Source organism: Felis catus, chromosome C1 (genome assembly GCF_018350175.1).
Source record: "Felis catus isolate Fca126 chromosome C1, F.catus_Fca126_mat1.0, whole genome shotgun sequence".
Classification (NCBI taxonomy): domain Eukaryota; kingdom Metazoa; phylum Chordata; class Mammalia; order Carnivora; family Felidae; genus Felis; species Felis catus.
This window is the reverse complement of record NC_058375.1, coordinates 186,144,911-186,164,565: the sequence shown is the minus strand read 5'-3', so window position 1 is coordinate 186,164,565 and position 19,655 is coordinate 186,144,911. Positions and strand designations below refer to the sequence as shown.

Here is a 19,655-nt window from a genome sequence, read left to right as displayed (position 1 = left end):
GGGTGGCAGGCTAAGGCCCGAATGCAGCATTACTAAGAAGGACGCAAACTCTCAGGGCTATGTCCACAGGGTCATTTGTTTTTCATGTTCTTTTTCACGAATACCTCTTCCCCTAGGATGGATTGGAAACTCATGCCAGGTCACAGTTTCTGGCCATGGGGATAGCCAGATGTGATCAGTGCTCTGGTGACCAAATTCATAGCTAAGGTACTTGTCTTCAGAGGACAATAAACAATTACAATATAGAAAGAGCAAAGTTCAAATAAAGCCTTAGAGCTAATTAGAGAACAACTTAAAAATTACTAAATCTCCTTTTATACATTCTGATTTCAGGTTAATTGTATTAAGATGGATAAAAAAGAGAGAATTAATATGATTTTAATGTCCTTGGGTTTATTCTAATGCAATCACAGATAATAAAAACTCATTTTGACCATTTTATGATATGCTAAAAATTCTACAGGTCATATTTACTATCTTAGTAAATTTTCTTTCAATTTCTAACTGTAATAAAAAATAGAAATCTGTCACCTGAAATATGCTGTAATGGGAAAATTAGTAAAGTCCTTTAAAGCATTTCAAATGTACAAGATATTAATAGATTTAATGAATTACAAAAAGAACCCTTCCCTCTAACAAGCCTATCTCTGATAAATTACACTTCTTTCTCTTTTCCAAAATACCTAGGAGAATGCCTTTGATAAGTAAATGTTCAGGAAAGACGTGGAAAAAAGAGGAATAAATGTCCTCTCATTCTGTTTTTCCCTTCTTGGTTGCAGTGAATCTTTACTAATTCATTCCCTAGTTTTCAACACCTAGGACTGGGTTATCACTTTAAACGCCACCATTAAACCCAGCTTTGTCAAATGTTGTTCTAGTCATGTCATTTTACACACACTCCAATTCACTCCTAATCCTCCTCCCCTCATATTACCAAACCTGCAATGTGTTGGTCATTCTCACAGCCAAGGTCCCATCATGAGCACTTAAGCCCTCCACATCTTCCCATATCGAACCCCATATATCCCAACTCTTTAACCAGGTGACTTCCCCAACGTCTGTTACTTATTTTACCTCTTCTTCATGCAGAGTCTTGTATTTGGGGTAACCAGGGCACCAGACTGGCCCGCTAGTTCCCCTCTATCAAAACCTATATACACTCTGTCCAAAAGAGAAGACTGAAATTGTACCCTTTCTATGGAATATGAGAAAACAAAAAATAGTTGCTTTTCAACCCAATGCTAAATACACTGAACCACTACCCTTACCATTTATGTATCCCTGTTAACTCTACCCATAGATACAGATTCTTTTTTTTTGGCTGTGGACAGTAAGGGCTCTTTGTAACCCTTTCCCATGGCCTGCCTGCTTACTCCTTTAGTTTACAGCATGAAGCTGTAAGAGGGGAGCAGACAGACACTGCACCATCTCTCCCTGCACTAAGCTCTAGCCTGCCCTGCAGCTCAACTCACATTGGGGGAAGTTGGGAAAGCACCAAATGCTTACAATGGTCTATAGGCCTCAGCAATATGTAGCTTAATCTCTTCCAAATCATTTTTATAAAGATTGAATCAAAACTGGTTTTTTGTACAGTAGTTCAAATATTGTACAGGCCTCTCAAATAAATATAATACATTATTTCCCTTTGGAAGACTTTCTGTTAGTCATCCAATCTACCTTAAAGCAATTTTCAGGTATAAATGTATTAGGTTTTGATCACTTGTTTGATGAAAAAGATCCCTCTCTCACAGCCTTGATTCCACTTATACCCATTCTTGGCAGTCTGATAGAGACAAGCAATTAGTGTTGTTTGATTTTTTAATAATGCTAAAAATTTCATCATCCAGCCTCAGAACATATCCTTTGAGTGAGTTCCCCATGGGCTGGACACTGCATGTAGAGGGGCATCCACACGTGTGTGTAATATGGGAAATGGTACTCGATGCCTATTCTTGAGGAGTGCATGTTATGGGGCATCGGTTCTCTTGGTCAGAACCAAGAGAACTAAGAATGCCAGTAATGGAATCTTAAATCATTCTGAAATGACTAATCATGTTTATTAAAGGGGCTTCTAGAGGGGAAGACAGCTTTAATTTAGGTGGGTATATTAGAGCTCCTGAGGCGAGGTGCTCTTTGGTACTACTTTAAGGAAGTAGTGGCAATTAATGGGAATAGCCTTTTAGGTAAGAAGAAAAGCAAAACTGAAACCTCTCCGGCAGAAACAAGTAAGTCACATGTAAGGCCAGAAAGAAAGCCTACCTCCATAGTGCAGAGAAGTCAATTGATAAATATTTATTGGGGGCCCACTATGTATCTTGGCTAGATGCAATGTGTTCAGCTTATTGTAATGCAGTATAATTTTAAGATTGGCTCTGAAGAGAGATAAGATTAGCAGGCAGTAAGCGATTAGATGACAACAGAAAGCAGTATGTGAAAGGTGTTATATGGTGTGGTTTCAGCTGTATGCTTGTTGTGTTCATAATGCTGCAAAGAGATAATGTCCTTGTTTTGTTTTCCTTTTAGCAAATGGGAGAGTTCCTTCTCATCCCCATCCCACCCCAATTCTCTGACCCATTCCTCTGTCATTTTGGTTATGGGTTCTGAAACTAGACCCAATTTTCTCTATTATTTTTGAAATGCTGAATTGAAACTTGACTTTAAAAAAAAATTATTTCAACTTGAAGCAAATTAATTCTTTGTCCTTTTAGTTTTGCAAAAATATACTCTTTAATCTGACTAATATTAAATATACACTCCAAAACAAATAAAAGCTATGTAGCTGAGTTTCATTTCACTCCAGGAAAGCAACTCATAAATTACATTGAAGATTTCATTTGGTTTTATTTTTACCTGGTTTTGCATCCTGGGAGATAACCAACTTAACCAAACTCAGTCTTGAAAAAGAGATAACCAGATGCTGAAAAGACACTCTTGTTTGTTTCACTAAGTGGTTCTTTTAAAAATATGAGTAAGTATTAAAGAGAGAAAATGTCTTTGGAAATTAATCTACTTAGAAAAAATCTATTTCTGAACGGCTGCCAGCCAGACTTCAGTTGGTTTCATTTTTCATTTCAAGCTTTCTAACAATATATGACTAGACAGAATGAGACCACTCTAGATATCTCATGGAAAACATAGGGTAAGGACTGAGGAAAGACTACAAAGACTAAATAATGCTTAGAGTTTTAGTTTAAGTTTTTAAAAATCCTGAAGCTATGCTGCATTATGGGAAGAAAATAAATTTAGCTGTGACAAAGCATTCTCCTTCTTCAAACCTTTGAATAATCAATCAGCTTCTTGCTTTACAAAGGCTTCCCATATCTGATAACGCTGCCATGCCTTTAGCAAGAGCTATCATATGAGGAGCTCATTCATTCATTCAACAAATGCTTAGTGAGCACCTTCTTTTGCCAGGCACTGTCCTAGGTGCTGAGGAATACAACAGCAAACAAAATAGACTCCTCAAGCACCAGGCTGGATTTTATCCCTTTATGTCTCTTTCACCAAGTCCTCACAATGCTCCTGCAAAGTAAGTATCATTATCTTCATTTCATAGATGGGGGAAGTAGGCATACAGAAGTTAAGGCCTAGGTCCCAGAACCAGTCAATAGCAAGGCAGGAACTCAAAACCTCTGAAACTGATTCCCAAGCTTGTGCTTATTCTATTAGACTACTGTCATTATTTTGGTTCAATGCAAATAAAGGAAAACAATTAAAAAACTATATTTAATGGGCTCACTCCACTTGGGAAATCTTTGTATTCACAAGAATTAGAATCAGAAATGTAAAGCTGGCTTGGCAAAAAAGTCAAATGGGACAAAAAAGTTATCAATGGGAAGAACATTGTTTTGTCTGTGTTTTAACTTTTGTTCTCCACTTCTCAGGGAGGACAAATCTTAAGAGTAGTGTGTCTCCTGTCACAGAATTTGTTCAAGCAGAGGCTGGTTGACTACTTAGTGGGATGTCGGAGAGGGGATTCACTTATAATTCAGGAAAATAGGGGACCTCTGAGTCCCTTGATTCTCCCCCTGGAGAATCTCTCCAGGATTCCAAAAGGGGAGACAAACTAGTTTTGTAATCTTTCCTCAGTTTTTCCTCTAAGTTTCCCATGAAGCATCTAGAATGGTTTCATTCTTAGTCACGTATTGTCTGAAAGCTTGAAATGAACACTGAAACCAAGTTAGGTCTAGCTGACACTTGCTAGGCATGCTCCCAGAAGTGATAGCTTCCCTTTGGGCTCTTTGTGCCCAGGAGTCTAAAATGGTCACGGAAAAGGGCTGCTTGCAGACAAGACTAGAAATGCTTCCAAATATATGGCTCTGTTGGAAAATAATATATGACTTACCATTAAGGCAAAATCTAAAGAAAATTGTCACCAGAAAGGCATGAATACCTTCTGCGTAACTTAGTTTTTTTGTTTGATTTGGTTCATAACTCAACCTGACTCCCATGGAATGCACCTCCAGGTCTCAACTTACTCACAGTCCTGCAAGCTGGAACAGCTTCAACACTCACCATCCATCCCTCACTACTTATTTCACAAAGAAAGGTCTAGTAATTGTCCATGTTTCCAGAATCTGCAATTATAAGGGATTCAGAGTTCTCCTGTCTTCCTAACCTGTAAATGAACCTCCTTTCCAATATCCTCAATAAGTGGCCATCCAACATCTTCTCAAATTCCGATGGAGATTCAATGACTCTTAACATAGCTTCTTCTGCATGAGGCTAGTTGTGAGTAAATCCTTAGGTAAAACTGAGTCAATCGCCTTCCTATAACTTCCCATGCAATGCTTTCCTAGTCATGCTTTCAGTTAACCCATAAATCTAACCACTCTTCCCCAAGTGTCACATGTGTCCTAAGTATGCTTTCTCTATACTAGTACACAATCATTCACAGAATCACAGGATGTTAGACTTGGAAAGGACTTCATAAATCTCTAAACTATTTTATGGACAAAACATTTTGTATTGTTAGACCTTTAGAACTTTGAGAGTACACTCATTCTTCATGTGACATAGTGGTGAGTATTCTCACTCTGATATATATGATATCTATACCATATACATTGTTATGTTATATCTATCATGTACCAAAATATTATATACCAGTATGTATATATATTGATTCTATGGTTTTATTATTATTATTTTTTAAGTTTTTTAATGTTTATTTATTTTTGAGACATAGAGAGACAGAGCATGAGCAGGGGAGGGGGAGAGAGAGAGAGGGAGGCACAGAATCCGAGGCAGGCTCCAGGCTCTGAGCCATCAGTACAGAGCCTGATGTGGGGCTCAAACTCATCAACTGCAAGATCATGACCTGAGCTGAAGTCGGATGCTCAACCGACTGAGTCACCCAGGTGCCCCTATTATTTTTTTAATGCAACCTAAGATTGCATTTTATTGACAATCACATCACACTGTACATTGGTCATAATAAGCCTATATTAATGAAACCCCTAAGACATGCTCATTCAATCAATTAGTAAGTCTCATTTCCTCAGTGTTTACTTTTACAGATGATTTTTTTGGAACTTAAGTGCATGAGGTTATATTTACTTCAAATTAATTTTATCTTATCAATTCAGCCAATTTTACAGTCTACTAGAATTTTTTTGGACACCAAATCTACACCTTGCCACTTCAGCTATACATTTCACTTTGGTCATTAACAAGCTTGAAGGATATCATTGATATAACTATGCCATTAAGTAAACAGTCTGGGCTTGAATCTCAGTGCTGACACCTAAGAAATGTGTGACCTTGAGGAAGTTACTTAAACTCTCTGTGCTGCAGATTACTCATTTATAAAGTGGAGATAAGGGGGAACCTGGGTGGCTCAGTCAGTTAAGCATCTGACTCTTCATTTCAACTCAGGTCATGATCTCGTGGTTCATTGAGTTCAAGCCCCACATTGGGCTCGGTGCTAACAGTGCAGAGCCTGCTTGGGATTCTCTCTCCCTCTCTCTCTGCTCCTCCCCCACCTGGGCTCCCTCTCTCTCAAAATAAATAAATAAACTTTAAAAAATATATAAAGTGGTGATAAAAGTATTGACTGCATTGGATTATTGTAAGGATTAAATAAACTGATGCATGCAGAGTAACTGAACAGTATTTCACACCTAAGAATCTAATAGGTGTCTGTTATTTTTTTAAATACTTTATTTTTTATTTTTTAATATAATTTGTTAAATTGGCTTCCATACAACACCCAGTGCTCATCCCAACAAGTGCCCTCCTCAATGCCCATCATCCACTTTCCCCCTCCCCCACCCCCCCATCAACCCTCAGTTTGTTTTCTGTTTTTAAGAGGTGTCTTTTATTTCTATTATTTTTATCAAATTCATCATCATTGAAGTCATTGCTAAAGAAAAATCTAGAATAAAACAGACGTAAAGGTCTATAGATCCCTCTCTGTGATAACATGGACCTATTCTTTAGCACTCTTTGGATTTGGTTATGCAAGCCTACTTGTGAATTCATTTAAGTACTGTTATTCCATTTATATTTCTCTATTAAATCCACAATGAAATCTTGAGATATTGTGAAAACTGGCTGCATCATATTTCTATATTACCATAACTACCACATTTTCTTCATCTTGCATTCCAATTACTTTATTGACCAGGAGTATCATTTAGTCCCCCTGGACTTCTTGCTGGTGACTAATAATTATCACTTTCTTTTCTGAATATTCTAAAAAATTTCAGAATAAATTCTAAAATTTTGCTGAGATGTTACGTTTTCTCTTTTTGCTAATCTCTAGGCATTTGGGGCTTTATCTGTTTGCTGACATTCCCTGAAGATGGCTGGCTGGAGTGGGAGAGTCACAGATGTGATGTTCTCAGTCCCATAGCTGCAATCTGGGCCAGGAGACCCCAATCCGTGAGGAAGGGCTTAGGATCTGGTATAATGCTACGGTGGGCCTCAATTCCCTCACCCACATTTTGTTCTACCCTTATCAGGTGGGAAATCATGATCCTTGATTAAAAGCCAAGAAAAAGAAGAGATGTACAGTCCTTTGTTTTGCCCATCAGAGGTCCTGTACTTTTCTTGTTCTTTTTTCTCCAAAAGTAAAACAAAATTCTATGGTAAAAAGTACAACTAAAAATAATATTCCACTCTTGACAGAAATTGTAACCATGTCATTATCAAAAATGAGAATAACACACTTGACATCATGAGCATTCCAGTGTTCTATGTCTACTTTACTTTATGACTTTAATTTTTTGTAGGATTGTTCCTTGTGAGCTTTTTTAAGTCTCTTTTGTTGTTTTAGGTTTTTTTTTTTTTTTTTTTTTTAACATAATTCAGCTCACTCTGGACTTTAGGCTTCTTGACACCAATCTAATGGGATTATCTCTCTCTTTGGTATTTGTTCTTGGTTATTTGCCTGTCCTTGCATTCTTCTTTAAATAATCTTTTATATTTTGAGTTAATCTGAGCATGCCCTTTGCAGCCATAGCCATCTCTCTTCCTCATTGTTTTTGAACATTCAAACCTCTAGTTGCAATTGTTCAAAACATTGTAGACTATTAGACTTGACACGTGTGTGTGTGTGTGTGTGTGTGTGTTTGTGCATTAGCTTTGATAATTTGGGAAATACTCATGATTATAAGAATTTCATTACTGTTTATTGCTTAACTCATATATACAATAAAATGTGCATGTGTGTGTGTCAGAGAGAGAGAGAGAGAGAGAGAGAGAGAGAGAGATTTATTGGGTATCAACTATGTACCATGTTCTGTCCTATTTACTAGGATATAAAGATAAACATGATAGATACACTCCTGCCCTCTTGAAGCCTGAAGTTTTGCAACAAATAGAAGTGACTGGGGGCGCCTGGGTGGCTCAGTCGGTTGAGCGTCCAACTTCAGCTCGGGTCATGATCTCACAGTCTGTGAGTTCGAGCCCCGCGTTGGGCCCTGTGCTGACAGCTCAGAGCCCGGAGCCTGTTTCAGATTCTGTGTCTCCCTCTCTCTCTGACCCTCCCCCGTTCATGCTCTGTCCCTCTCTGTCTCAAAAAAAAAAAAAAAAAAGTGACTGAAAAGGCAATCCTGATCTAGCATGACACTGAGAGCACATAGCAAGAGCACCAATTTCATTTGAAGAATTGAGTTTCTCATCCCTTTAGTCTAGAGTTTCAGGCCATTTCTTCGCTGAAATGTGAAATTTCCCTCCTAAAATCTGTGGTACGCATCTGGCTATATCCATCACCTGGTCCTTGGTTATCACAAAAGCTAAAATGACATGGTCACAATTTTCCAAATGTTGAGCACACAGTAGACACTCAAATATTATTGAATAAATGAATAAAGTTTCCTTCTACTTCTATTTTACCAACCAATCTCTTGGTGAAAATCAGATCCAAAATAGCAGTTCTTTTCATTTCCTTTACCCTCTTAGAGAAGAAAATGAGGTAAATTGGTATCTGAAACCCTGTTTTCCTTTAAACACAAATAAGACTTCTATTTTTTTAAGTTTATTTATTTTGAGAGAGGGGTGGGGGGACAGAGAGAGAGAAGGAAAGCACAAGCAAGGGAGGGGCAAGAGAGAGAGAGAGAGAGAGAGAGAGAGACAGAGAGAGAGAGAATCCCAAGCAGGTTCCACACTGTCAGCATGGAGCCCAATGTGGGGCTCAAACTCACGAACCGTGAGATCATGACCTGAGCTGAAACCAAGAGTCAGACGTTTAACTGACTGAGCCATCCAGGTACCCCTAAACATGACTAAGACTTCTAGCAGATGCCCAAATAGTTTAAGTTTTTCGTCACTCCTATTTACTATTTTTGTGTTACTTTTGTATGCTGTATCAGAAGTAAATTACACCCATGCTTATAGGGCTGAGTGGTTTCAGTTCATTCATTCAGTGAAAACGATTTATTGAGTGCATACTACGTGCAAGAAACTGTTCTGGACACTATTTTTTCCTTCCTCCTTTTAACTTCGCCAAGTGTGTCCTCTCTTGGATTTTTAGATACCCACCTTTCTGTCTATCCTAAAACATCTGGATTCCTGCTCCCTAGGAACAACTCATTTTCCTTGTTTCGTCTCTAGTCAAAAACTGTGCGTTTACTAACTTTTTCTTAAGTGCAGATTAATTAAAGCAGGTTTCTCAATCTTTTGATGAGGAAAACATTCTTATTTTCTTGTGATGCTATTGAAATATCAAATTAAGTAATTTTTATTTAAAAAAATTTTTTTAACGTTTTATTTATTTTTGAGACAGAGAGAGACAGAGCATGAACGGGGGAGGGGCAGAGAGAGAGGGAGACACAGAACCGGAAGCAGGCTCCAGGCTCTGAGCCATCAGCCCAGAGCCCGACGCGGGGCTCGAACTCACGGACCGCGAGATCATGACCTGAGCTGAAGCCGGCTGCTTAACCGACTGAGCCACCCAGGCACCCCTCAAATTAAGTAATTTTTAAAAATCAGAGCTACGAGAGAAAGCACTACATTGTTTATGAACTGCATCTATAACCACCTGCCATTAAGAATCATTGATCTTAATGATGGGAATAACTAACATGCTAACAGAATATAGTCAAATCTCTAGTATAATTTAGTTGGTCATTAACATGACCAGTAACTTTTAGGGTTTGAACTTTAATTTATATATCCGTATACCCCACATGCAGCCTAAAAATTAGAATTCACTTTCAACACTCAGGCATGTAAATATGAACATTATTTTCTTAATTTCTTTGATCTACTTTTTACAAAGTAATTTAAGCAATTTGTAATCAAAATGCAAAAACTGTGTTCCCAATAAATGCCAATTTATTTTCCATATGAAATAAAGATATATTCTTATCTTCCTGAAAAGTATACATTTTTTCATCAAGGTTTCTATACCAAATATTTGAATCAGGTCATTTTCACTGGCTGTGAATTGAGCTCAGAGTAACTTGTCAGTAAAGGAACAACAAATCCATTTGTCTTTGGTGTTTTCTTGGTGTGTTGCTAATAAACTGCTCTGTCTACATGAGGTCATGGCCACCTGACCTGGAAATGGGCTCTGCTGAGTCAGGAGGTCAGAGATCACCATGGATTGCTAAGTAAGCAATAATGCATAAAAATAATGGAGACAGAGGGGAAAAGACCCTAATGCTAATTAGCCCATAAGCTAGGCCAAATACAGTTTTGTCCAAAGATAAAAGGAATTCAGCATCGGGCAAGAAAACTTTCAATTAAAAGCAGAAAATAAAAATCATTTGTAGTGAGTTTACTTAGAGTACTGATGTTTTATCGCAGTAGGTGTATCATTTCAATAATATTGATCAAGACTTTGCAATAGGCTTAGGAACTAACTTTGAAAAATTTTAAGTCTGTTTTCAAGTTTGAGTTATTCACAATTACAGGAAATATAGAGGAAATTTTAGGAAAAAGTAATTACACCAATAGAAATTCTTAGTAAATGACTACTTTAGATTATTACATATACAAATGAAATATCTAAACATGTTTGATTTACTAGCAAGAAGTATCTGAGATATACTAAGATTCTGGTTCCTATGATAATTAGTGCTAGGAATGTAGGAGAAAGCAACCTCCAAAGTATATAAGCACAAATACAATCTGGTAGTTTGACATGGATTCCTTCACCAGGAAGTTAACCTAACAGACACCATGTGTGAGTTACTACAATGGTTTACATTTGCCATTAACGATTTTACAATAGGATGTTAGTGGTTCTCTTTTTTCCTTTTATTTTCATATCAAATATTTCACACAGTTATATATGGTATTATATCTATTACCAACTCAAGTCCGTGAATAATCAGTAAAAATTGCAGATTTTTTTTCTTATTTGGAACTACTGTTCTCACCTAGTAGTTTTTTTTTAATTACCTTCACTTGAAATTCTTAGTACAGCAAAAAGTTTCATTAACTCCCAAAAACAGATGGACATAAGAATAAGAGGGGCGCCTGGGTGGCGCAGTCGGTTAAGCGTCCGACTTCAGCCAGGTCACGATCTCGCGGTCCGTGAGTTCGAGCCCCGCGTCGGGCTCTGGGCTGATGGCTCAGAGCCTGGAGCCTGTTTCCGATTCTGTGTCTCCCTCTCTCTCTGCCCCTCCCCCGTTCATGCTCTGTCTCTCTCTGTCCCAAAAATAAATAAACGTTCAAAAAAAAAAAAAGAATAAGAGAGTAGACATACACAGACTTTGTTATTTTCTCAGGCTTATGAGGCTCTTTTCGTTTGTATCAATCAGTGTAAGATGAAGAGAGTATCCTTCAGAAAATAAACCCTTGGGTCAAGAACAAAAATATCAACATAAGAACAGGTATGAATCTATTGACTATTAATGTATATAAGTGAATGGAATGAAATAATCAATCCATGTTCAAGAAATTAAGTCCATGGAAATGCTCCCAACTTGTCATTTGTAAACTTTGATTGTGGATTTATGGTTTCTGGATAGCTAATGAGTTGCATTAGAATCCCAGTATGTTCATGTTTGAAGAGAACTTTGTAACATCTCAGTGAAATTTCTCTTTTTATAAATTTGAAACTGAGACCCTAAGCGTATAAGGAACTTGTCAGAAGTCACACAACTAGAAAGTGGCAAGGCCAGGACTTGAATATAGGTTTTCTGTTCTTTATATATTCAAGAACATTTTATCAAAAATGTCCTATATACACAGACTTGTACCAAGTACCTAGGGAGAAAAACAGTGAGCGGAATACAAACTCTGGCCTCAGAGAACTTTGATTCTGATGAAGGTTACCAGACAAATAAACAAGACACAAGTCAACACATGCTATCATAGAGGATGTACAAGGTTTTATTAGAGCACTTTGACTTGGGGGGCAAATAAGATCAGGAGGGTCAAGGAAATCTTCAAGATGGATGTTAGATCTAAGTTGGGCCCTGAATTATCCAAATGAATGGGGTGCAGTGAGGAGGGAACAAAAGGGAAAAACGTGATCTCAGCAGAGGGATTAAAATACACCAAAACCCAGATGCAAAAGACATTCAGGCCTGACAGGGTGTTCAGTATCCCTAGAACCAAATGAAGAGAAAAAAGATGAACCTAGAGAGAAAGAGGTCTGTGAATCAGGTTATGGAGCCTCAACTTTATCTTGAGGGTAGCAAGCAGTCCCTGAAGGGTCACAAGCATGGGAGTGAAATGGCCAGGTGTACATTTCAGAAAGAATGCTAGGGTAGTGTGGGGATCAGACTGGTGTGGAGGGCAAGAGAAGTCTATGAGCCCCTGATATTGGAAAGGGGATGTCCTGATCTTTAGATAGAAATAAATGCCCCAATAATAAAGGTTGATATATCATTCTTTTTTTTTTTTTAAGTTTATTTATTTTGAGAGAGACAGAGAGAGACAGAGAGAGAGAGCAGGGAAGGGGCAGAGAGACAGAGAGGCAGACAGGGAGAGAGAGAGGATCCCAAGCAGGCTCTGCACCACCAGTACTGAGCCTGACGCAGGGCTCAAACTCATGAACCGTGAGATCATGACCTGAGCTGAAACCAAGAGTCAGATGCTGAACTGACTGAGCCACCCAGGTGTCCCTGATCCATCATTCTTATTAAAACTTTGTTAGTGCACTGTAGAGTCTGAGCATCTCTGAGCTCACATAAAAAGTCCAATTTATGGACCTTGAAGACTAAAAACCAAGGTTTAAAATATGGCCTCAACCAAAAGGTCCTGCATAGGCAACAGGCTAGCAGCAGTCCCAGTCAAGAGTCACACTGCTATTGCAGCCAAACCAGTACAGATGCCACCGTCCCTGGGCCCCTGAGCACCTAGCTATAAATGGGGCTAATTATATCTACTTATCTACTCCATAATGATATTGTGAGGACACTCCCTCTTCCTCAGCAGGAAATGAGAGTAGTAATATCTATTTCATAGCAATGCTGTGAGTTAAAAGATAACATGTATAAACACACAGAGTTTTTACACTGGGTATTAAGAATACAATACTGTTAGTTTCTTTTCTTGTAATAACGCAAAAGCTGTTCTCTGTGAAAATAATTGACTCGACAAAGATAGAGAAAAACCTGTGGACTTCACTTCATTTACACTAGGCTCTACCCAACTCACTTAATGAAGCAAGTCAGTGAATGTTACATTGTGAAGATTCTCATTTTCAGCAGGGATTTTCTTAGTTGTTAAAAAAGTAAGAATAAACACACACAAACACACACACACACACACACACACACACACACACACACACACACACATTCTTAAAGTTAAAAAAAAGAAAACAATACACCCGAGTTCATCCTTCCCAGCCCAGCCAGGCTCTAACTTGGAATGCCTCTTCCTGGAATGGAAGTCCCACATGGCACTCCCCTCCCTTACTGGGGTGCTTGGTAGCTGGCCCTTCTCTCCTCTCTACCACTGCTGGGAATTTCCTCCTCTACCTCTTCATAGACCCCACCAAAGCTTCAGGTATTACTTCAGACAGGGCAGAAGAGAGGGAAGACACAGGAGGAGAACAGCTTTGAGGGAAGGACCTAAGAGCTGGTTGTACACGGAAGTTAGCAAATGGAATTTCCCACAATTGAAATATATAATCAATATTATCATGGATCTGAGGAGAAATCTACAAAATCCTTTTAAAGTGACAGGGCCAGCATAAAACTTGACTGTTGTCACTGACATAAAGAAAGAAATCTATCAGCAACATCAACATGGGAAAAGTACACTCAGAATGCAAACCTTGCTCATCTGAATACTAGCAAGGCCAGGATGTCCCTATGCTCCTGATGCTAAAGTACTTCTCATGGATTATTTTATTTAATGCTTACAAGAAACCTGTGACATAGATCATTCTATCCTTCTCTTGAACAGGGAGGAAACTGGTGTACTAGTTTGTTATTGCTGCTATAATAAACTAGCACAAAGTTAGGGGCTTTAAGGAACACAAATTTATTTATTATCTTTACAGTTCTGTAGGTCAGAAATCCAACATGGATCTCACTGGGCTAAAATCAAGGTGTCACCAGGCTGCATTCCTCTCTGGAAGTTCCAGAGGAGGATCTGCTTCCTTACCTTTTCCAGATTCTATGGCTCATCTCCATGGTTTAGCTCCTGTACCCCTTCATCTTCAAAGCCAGCATTGTGGCATCTCTCTGATCGTTCTTGCACTGTCACAATTCCCCCCCACGCTCTGACTTCAGCCATAATATCTGATTCTTTCATGCCTCAGGAGCCAGTTTTCACCCTCTTGGGGGTAATGTAGCACCTGTTGAGAACGCACAATCTATTCACCTGGGAGTATTAATACTGAGCTAGAACTGCTGTTTATCTTCCACCCAAAGCTCCTTGGCTTTCCTTTCTCTGCTGTGTCAGCAGCCATGTAGTTTGAATGGAATGGATTCAAGGCTTAAGCACAGAGCACAGAAAAATTTGTGCAGGGCAAGTGCATACTGAAAACTCAACACATGAGAGTTTTCATTATTATTATATTATTATTTCTACAAGAGACGATAGAAATGTTAAATGTGTACATCAAATAAATAATCAGCTGAGAAACATATTTTGAATGCAATTTTTAACATCCCCATATACTTAAATTAATCCAATACTTGGGTAAAGCTATATATTTATTTTTTGTTCCTGGTTAAAATAATGGATGTCCCTGATCTAATTCTGGCTTGGTTTTTATTACTTTTCTCAATAACAAAAGCCAGGAACAAAATCAGATTTTGCTTCTAGCAGTTTAAATAGATAAAAATCAGTGTGACTGTCAAAATCCAGGTTGGTCTTATCAGGCTGAGATGAAAACCAGGGTTACATTTGAAAAAGATGAATGTGGACACTAACAGGAAAAAGCGCCTGGCTAATCGAGTAAACAAATATGACTTGCAAGTCCCAGATGGAGTATGTATAGCATTGTAATCAGCAAAATGTCTTTTTATGGTTATTTTCCTAGAACATTCGTAAAGTGATGCAGATCTTACAATGGGGTAGGACAATTTTTTTAAGTTAAAATTTTCATTTACCATCATTTAAAAAGTTTTATTTTTTTCTCATTACAGTCCTCAAATATATGTTACTGACTCTTTCATGGAAATGTAGTAATACCTTAAACTAATAGGATGACCTAGATCAAGGGCAATAGAGCAGTGTGGTTTCTGTGTCCTGAAAAGAGAGTAACCGAGCAAAGCTGTGATCTTGGTTTTATGCCGAACCTAGTTAGTTTGGAAACTTCACTTAGATAATCTATTTATTAAATTTATTTTTCTGACAGAGAGAAAGAGCGCATGGAGGGCAGGGGTAGAGACAGAGAGGGAGACAGAGGATCCAAAGCAGGCTCTGCGCTGACAGCAGTGAGCCCGATGCAGGTCTTGAACTCATGAACTGTGAGATCATGACCTGAGCCCAAGTCGGATGCTCAACTGACTGAGCCACCCAGTTGCCCCTAGATAAACTATTTTAATTAGGTTGTACAGAAGCCAAAGAATATTCTCGGAGTTAAGTAAGTTTCAACTTCACTCCTAGTAGCAGGAGAGGTGTACCTTTATTACTGAATGCCAAGCCTGAGATCCACTAGGTTACAATGCCGATCTTACCCAGTAGACTGGGCTATTCTATGGCAGAGCAAGATTCTCTCCTTCTTCACATCCTTAGGTATTTTCTACACCACTTAAGAGTCCCCTCACCGAATTCATGGTCAAAGCATGCTTCTCAGGCTGGCTCTATCTACAAAGCCAGGGGCAGGGCTGTTATCCCCATTATCCATTCTCTCCTTCTCTCTTTAGTACTAGAACTGTGAAGTCCTACCTGGGCACATGAGGACCCGGAGTATTTTCCAGCCTCCCTTGCAGCTCAGTCAGTATGCTCATGCAGCTTCGTTCTGGCCAGTTGGATGTGAATGGAAGGGAAATGCACAACTTCTTGGTTGTCCCCTTAACACGAGAGATGCGGTTTCCTCTCCCTCTCGCCCCCTCTTGACAGCTAAAGGGTGACGATATCTTGAAATGGAAGCCATAAAGACAGGATGACAGAGCAACGAGATAAGAAGTCTAGTCCCTTCAACGTAGAGCCTCTATGTCAGTCTGCATGCTGAGGAACACTTGAACAGGGACAAATTGATTTGTACATTTTGAAGCCACTGTTGTTTTGCTTTTACCACAGCAGAAAATCCTAACTAATATTTACTCAAAAATTTCCTTCACTGACCTTCCTAAAATTTCCAGGATTCACATTTTTGGATTAAGAAGATTTCTGTATCCTAAAGAACTATGTATTAATGTCCGAATACCCCAAAGAAATCAAAATGCACAGGTAAGAAGCTGTAAATTAGCACTGTATTTGTTTCAAGCTGACTACTTGGTATACATACACAGAAACACACAGAAACCACCATATAATACTTTTGTTTAGTTTCCACAACTAAATCAGGGTGTGAAAAACTGAAGAGGATACAGAGAGGCACCACACAGAAGATTCAAAGCAAACAAAAAGAAGTATATGATGGCACTGGATTGACTTGCTCAGTTGTAAATCTAGTGGTCAACTTAATATTGCTATATCACACAGAAGATGGTGATGAACTGTCTCTTCCACTATGGAAAGGAAACCATTTTAAACTGAAGCAAGAATGTGTTGACAGTTTGGAGAAAAGTGCTATCCGAGCTTATGTTTAATCATTTGAATTAGTTATTGAGGGGAGGCTGTAAAGTCTTTGTAAGTATTTAAAAACTGGATAGATTTTAATTTTCCAGAATGTCATGTTAGAGTTTTGCCCTGTGAGTGCAGGCAGGAGGAGCGAGGATGGACTAGAATGGACCTTAACGAAGTCCCTCACTCCAAGATGGGGTGTGCTTTCAATGCATCTCTCTCCTTCTCCCTTCCTCTCTCTTTCTAGAATAACATTAAATTACCTTCTGCTTACAAACAATGAGAAGCAATAAGCTTTTGTTTCTCTTTGCTTTGTTTCCCAGACCACATGCCTTCACCTTTCATTACCACCACCATCATAGTGGGTCTTTCATCCCACTATGTGCTCCAAACTGCAAAATTTAATGTTAGGGAACCATATGCACATGCATGTGCATGTGAGTGTGCGTGTGTGTGTGTATGGTGGCGAATAGGGAGGGAGAGCTAGGAAAAGAGTTTTACAATATATCCAGATAAGACTGACAGCCACGCCATTCTTTTCAAACACACACACACACACACACACACACACACACACACGCATTCTGTTCTAATGCAGGGTTGGGAAATCAGATCGAGAACTCTGGGGAAGGGCCATAAAATGGCATCAGGTTCTAGGCCTCAGTCCAGATACATCTTAGGCCTTCAAACACTCAATTCAAAATCCTGTCAACAGGTTTTATGTGTTTTGCTTGTACTTTCAGTGAAAAGAGTGCTCCTTTTTAGGGAGATACATTTGAAACAAGAGAAAAATCTTATTTATTAAGAGGTGATAAAAGCCAAAAAAACAGTGGTGTATTTATCAGGAGGGACCCCTATATTAGAGAAACACCGTGATCTCTCTCCACCTGTTACCTACTTTCCCTCCCTTGTGAAGAAGTGGCTTATCTCGTAAGTGCATTTGAAAGAATAAACTGAGCATATCCCACTCAACTCCCTCCCTCTCTCCCCTCTGTTAGGATCTTTCTGCCTGCATACAAAGAGGATGACTTCTTAGCTGCTCTTGGTTATGCAGTAAAAGCTTTCGTCAAAGGCCCTGCCCCGGGCTAGGAAGGAGGGAGGTAGAAACTGTGCTGTAATTGCCCACTTTGCCTGTGACTGGGTCTGCTTACTGCAGGGGTAAAGTATTAGCAAACCATCCTGGCCCTGATATAAAGCTACATTTTCCAGTGAGCATCTATCAGAAATAATGCAGACATTTTGATCTCCTCTTACCTGACTTCTCTCTCTCCATACTGCTTGACACACTCTAGGGGATTAGCAAATAGTTTTTGAATGAGAGAATAAATGGACCTGGGTGGGCCAGTTTGCCGACCTCCTAAAACCCCAAAGAAAGTTCTGAATTTGAGGCTCAATTTTTTTTTATTTGAGAGAGAGAGAGAGAGAGAGAGAGAGAGAGAGAGAGAGAGAGAATCTTAAGCAGGCTCCATGCCCAGTATGTAGCCCAATGTGGGGCTTGATCTCATGATAGTGAGATCATGACCTCAGCTGGAATTAAGAGGTTGGATGCTTAACCGAATAAGCCACCCAGGCAACAATCTATATTTTTCGATCATTCACTCCATTAGTAAAAATGCTTGCACATGGACATCTAATATGTGTATACTATTTATTTGTAAACGTTAACCATGTACCTTTGTACTAATATATACTTTATAAAAATACTCTAAAATAGAAATTTGAAATGAGGTGAAAAAATGTAAATGTTAAGTTCCAGTACTTTCTTCCTGCACACCAGTGGATTATTTTGAGCAGTCCACTCTGTAGCCCACCAGTCTAGACTTGAAGTACTACACAAGTCTGGAGAAGAAGAATCTGGAGGTCTGGAGCAGTCCAGACAGATTCAGGCAGCACAGCAGGGACCCTGTTTCACACAGCCTTGCACTCCTCACCATGTGTAGTAAGGACAACATTTTCTATTTAATGGTGCATCCTCAGGAAGAATGTGTTGAACTGACTTGGAAGAAGAAAGTGGATGAATGGATGTTTATTGATCTAGAAGGAAAAAGGGAAGGATATTCCAAGTGAGACTTATCTTGGAACACTTTATTCCAAGACCAGCATCACAGAAATGGGATAGAGGTTGGCTTTCATCAGACGCTGGCTTCAGAATCACATAATGTGAAGGAGCAGGAAATGAAGTTGGTTATTGGAAGAGAGAGAGAAGTGAGAAGGTGGCTCTGGGCCATGAAATCTAGGCAGATATATCAGCATCTGATTCCCTGTAAGAACAAAATATGGAACTTCTGGATGCTTTAAAGATGTAAACATCATCACATTTTATCTTTTATGAAGATCAGACTGGGGTTAGGAGGCATATCAGATGGAACAATATTTGCATTTGGTTAGAGCAGCTCTGAAGAGTCTAGAATGAGACCATGAGAGTCTGGCTAGAGTGATGAAGGAGATAAGGGAAAAGAAAGTATGAAACAAATAGTCAATTAGAAAGAATATGATCAAACCTTCATAACCAATAAGATGTGAAGGAAGAAAGAAGAAACCAAATATGTCTAGAGATGATCCCACCATTTGGAAAATGAACAATCTTACTTGATTTCTGGAAATTTTCCTCTATCTTGATTTGCTATGGTAAGTAATCCTAGTGTGAATTAAATTTTTTTTTTAATGTTTATTTATTTTTGACAGAGACGGAATACGAGTGGGTTAGGGGCAGAGAGAGAGGGAGACACAGAAGCAGAAGCAGGCTCCAGGCTCTGACCTGTCAGCACAGAGCCCGACACGGGACTCGAACTCACAAACCATGAGATCATGACCTGAGCCGAAGTCGGACGCTCAACCGACTGAACCACCCAGGCGCCCCTCCCAGTGTGAATTGATGTTTCTCTGTTCCTATTTAAATGCTTGAGGCTCACCCTGTAACCTCAAAGTAAAATGCTGAAACATGGAACACGGACTAAATTTTCATGAGTCCAAGGTACTACTTACTAAGTTTGCTGGAAGATGCAATTGAGAAATGGCACTTGGCCTTGAAGAAAAACGAAACATCATGTTTGTGTGTATGTAGT

The 19,655-nt window shown here is 39.0% G+C and overlaps 1 protein-coding gene across 6 annotated transcripts in view; it reads right to left on the bottom strand.

Annotated features, from left to right (window-relative positions):
* Positions 1 to 19,655, bottom strand: part of SPATS2L (spermatogenesis associated serine rich 2 like) — a 166,792-nt gene that overhangs the window by 96,090 nt on the left and 51,047 nt on the right. Inside the window, exon 1 of one of the 6 annotated variants that reach the window (XM_045034253.1) lies at positions 15,751 to 15,770. The exons of the other annotated variants lie outside the window; for them this stretch is intronic. The gene's annotated coding sequence lies outside the window, so the exon portion shown is untranslated. Of the gene's footprint in view, positions 1 to 15,750; positions 15,771 to 19,655 lie in introns of those variants that run through there. 6 annotated transcript variants of the gene reach the window in all.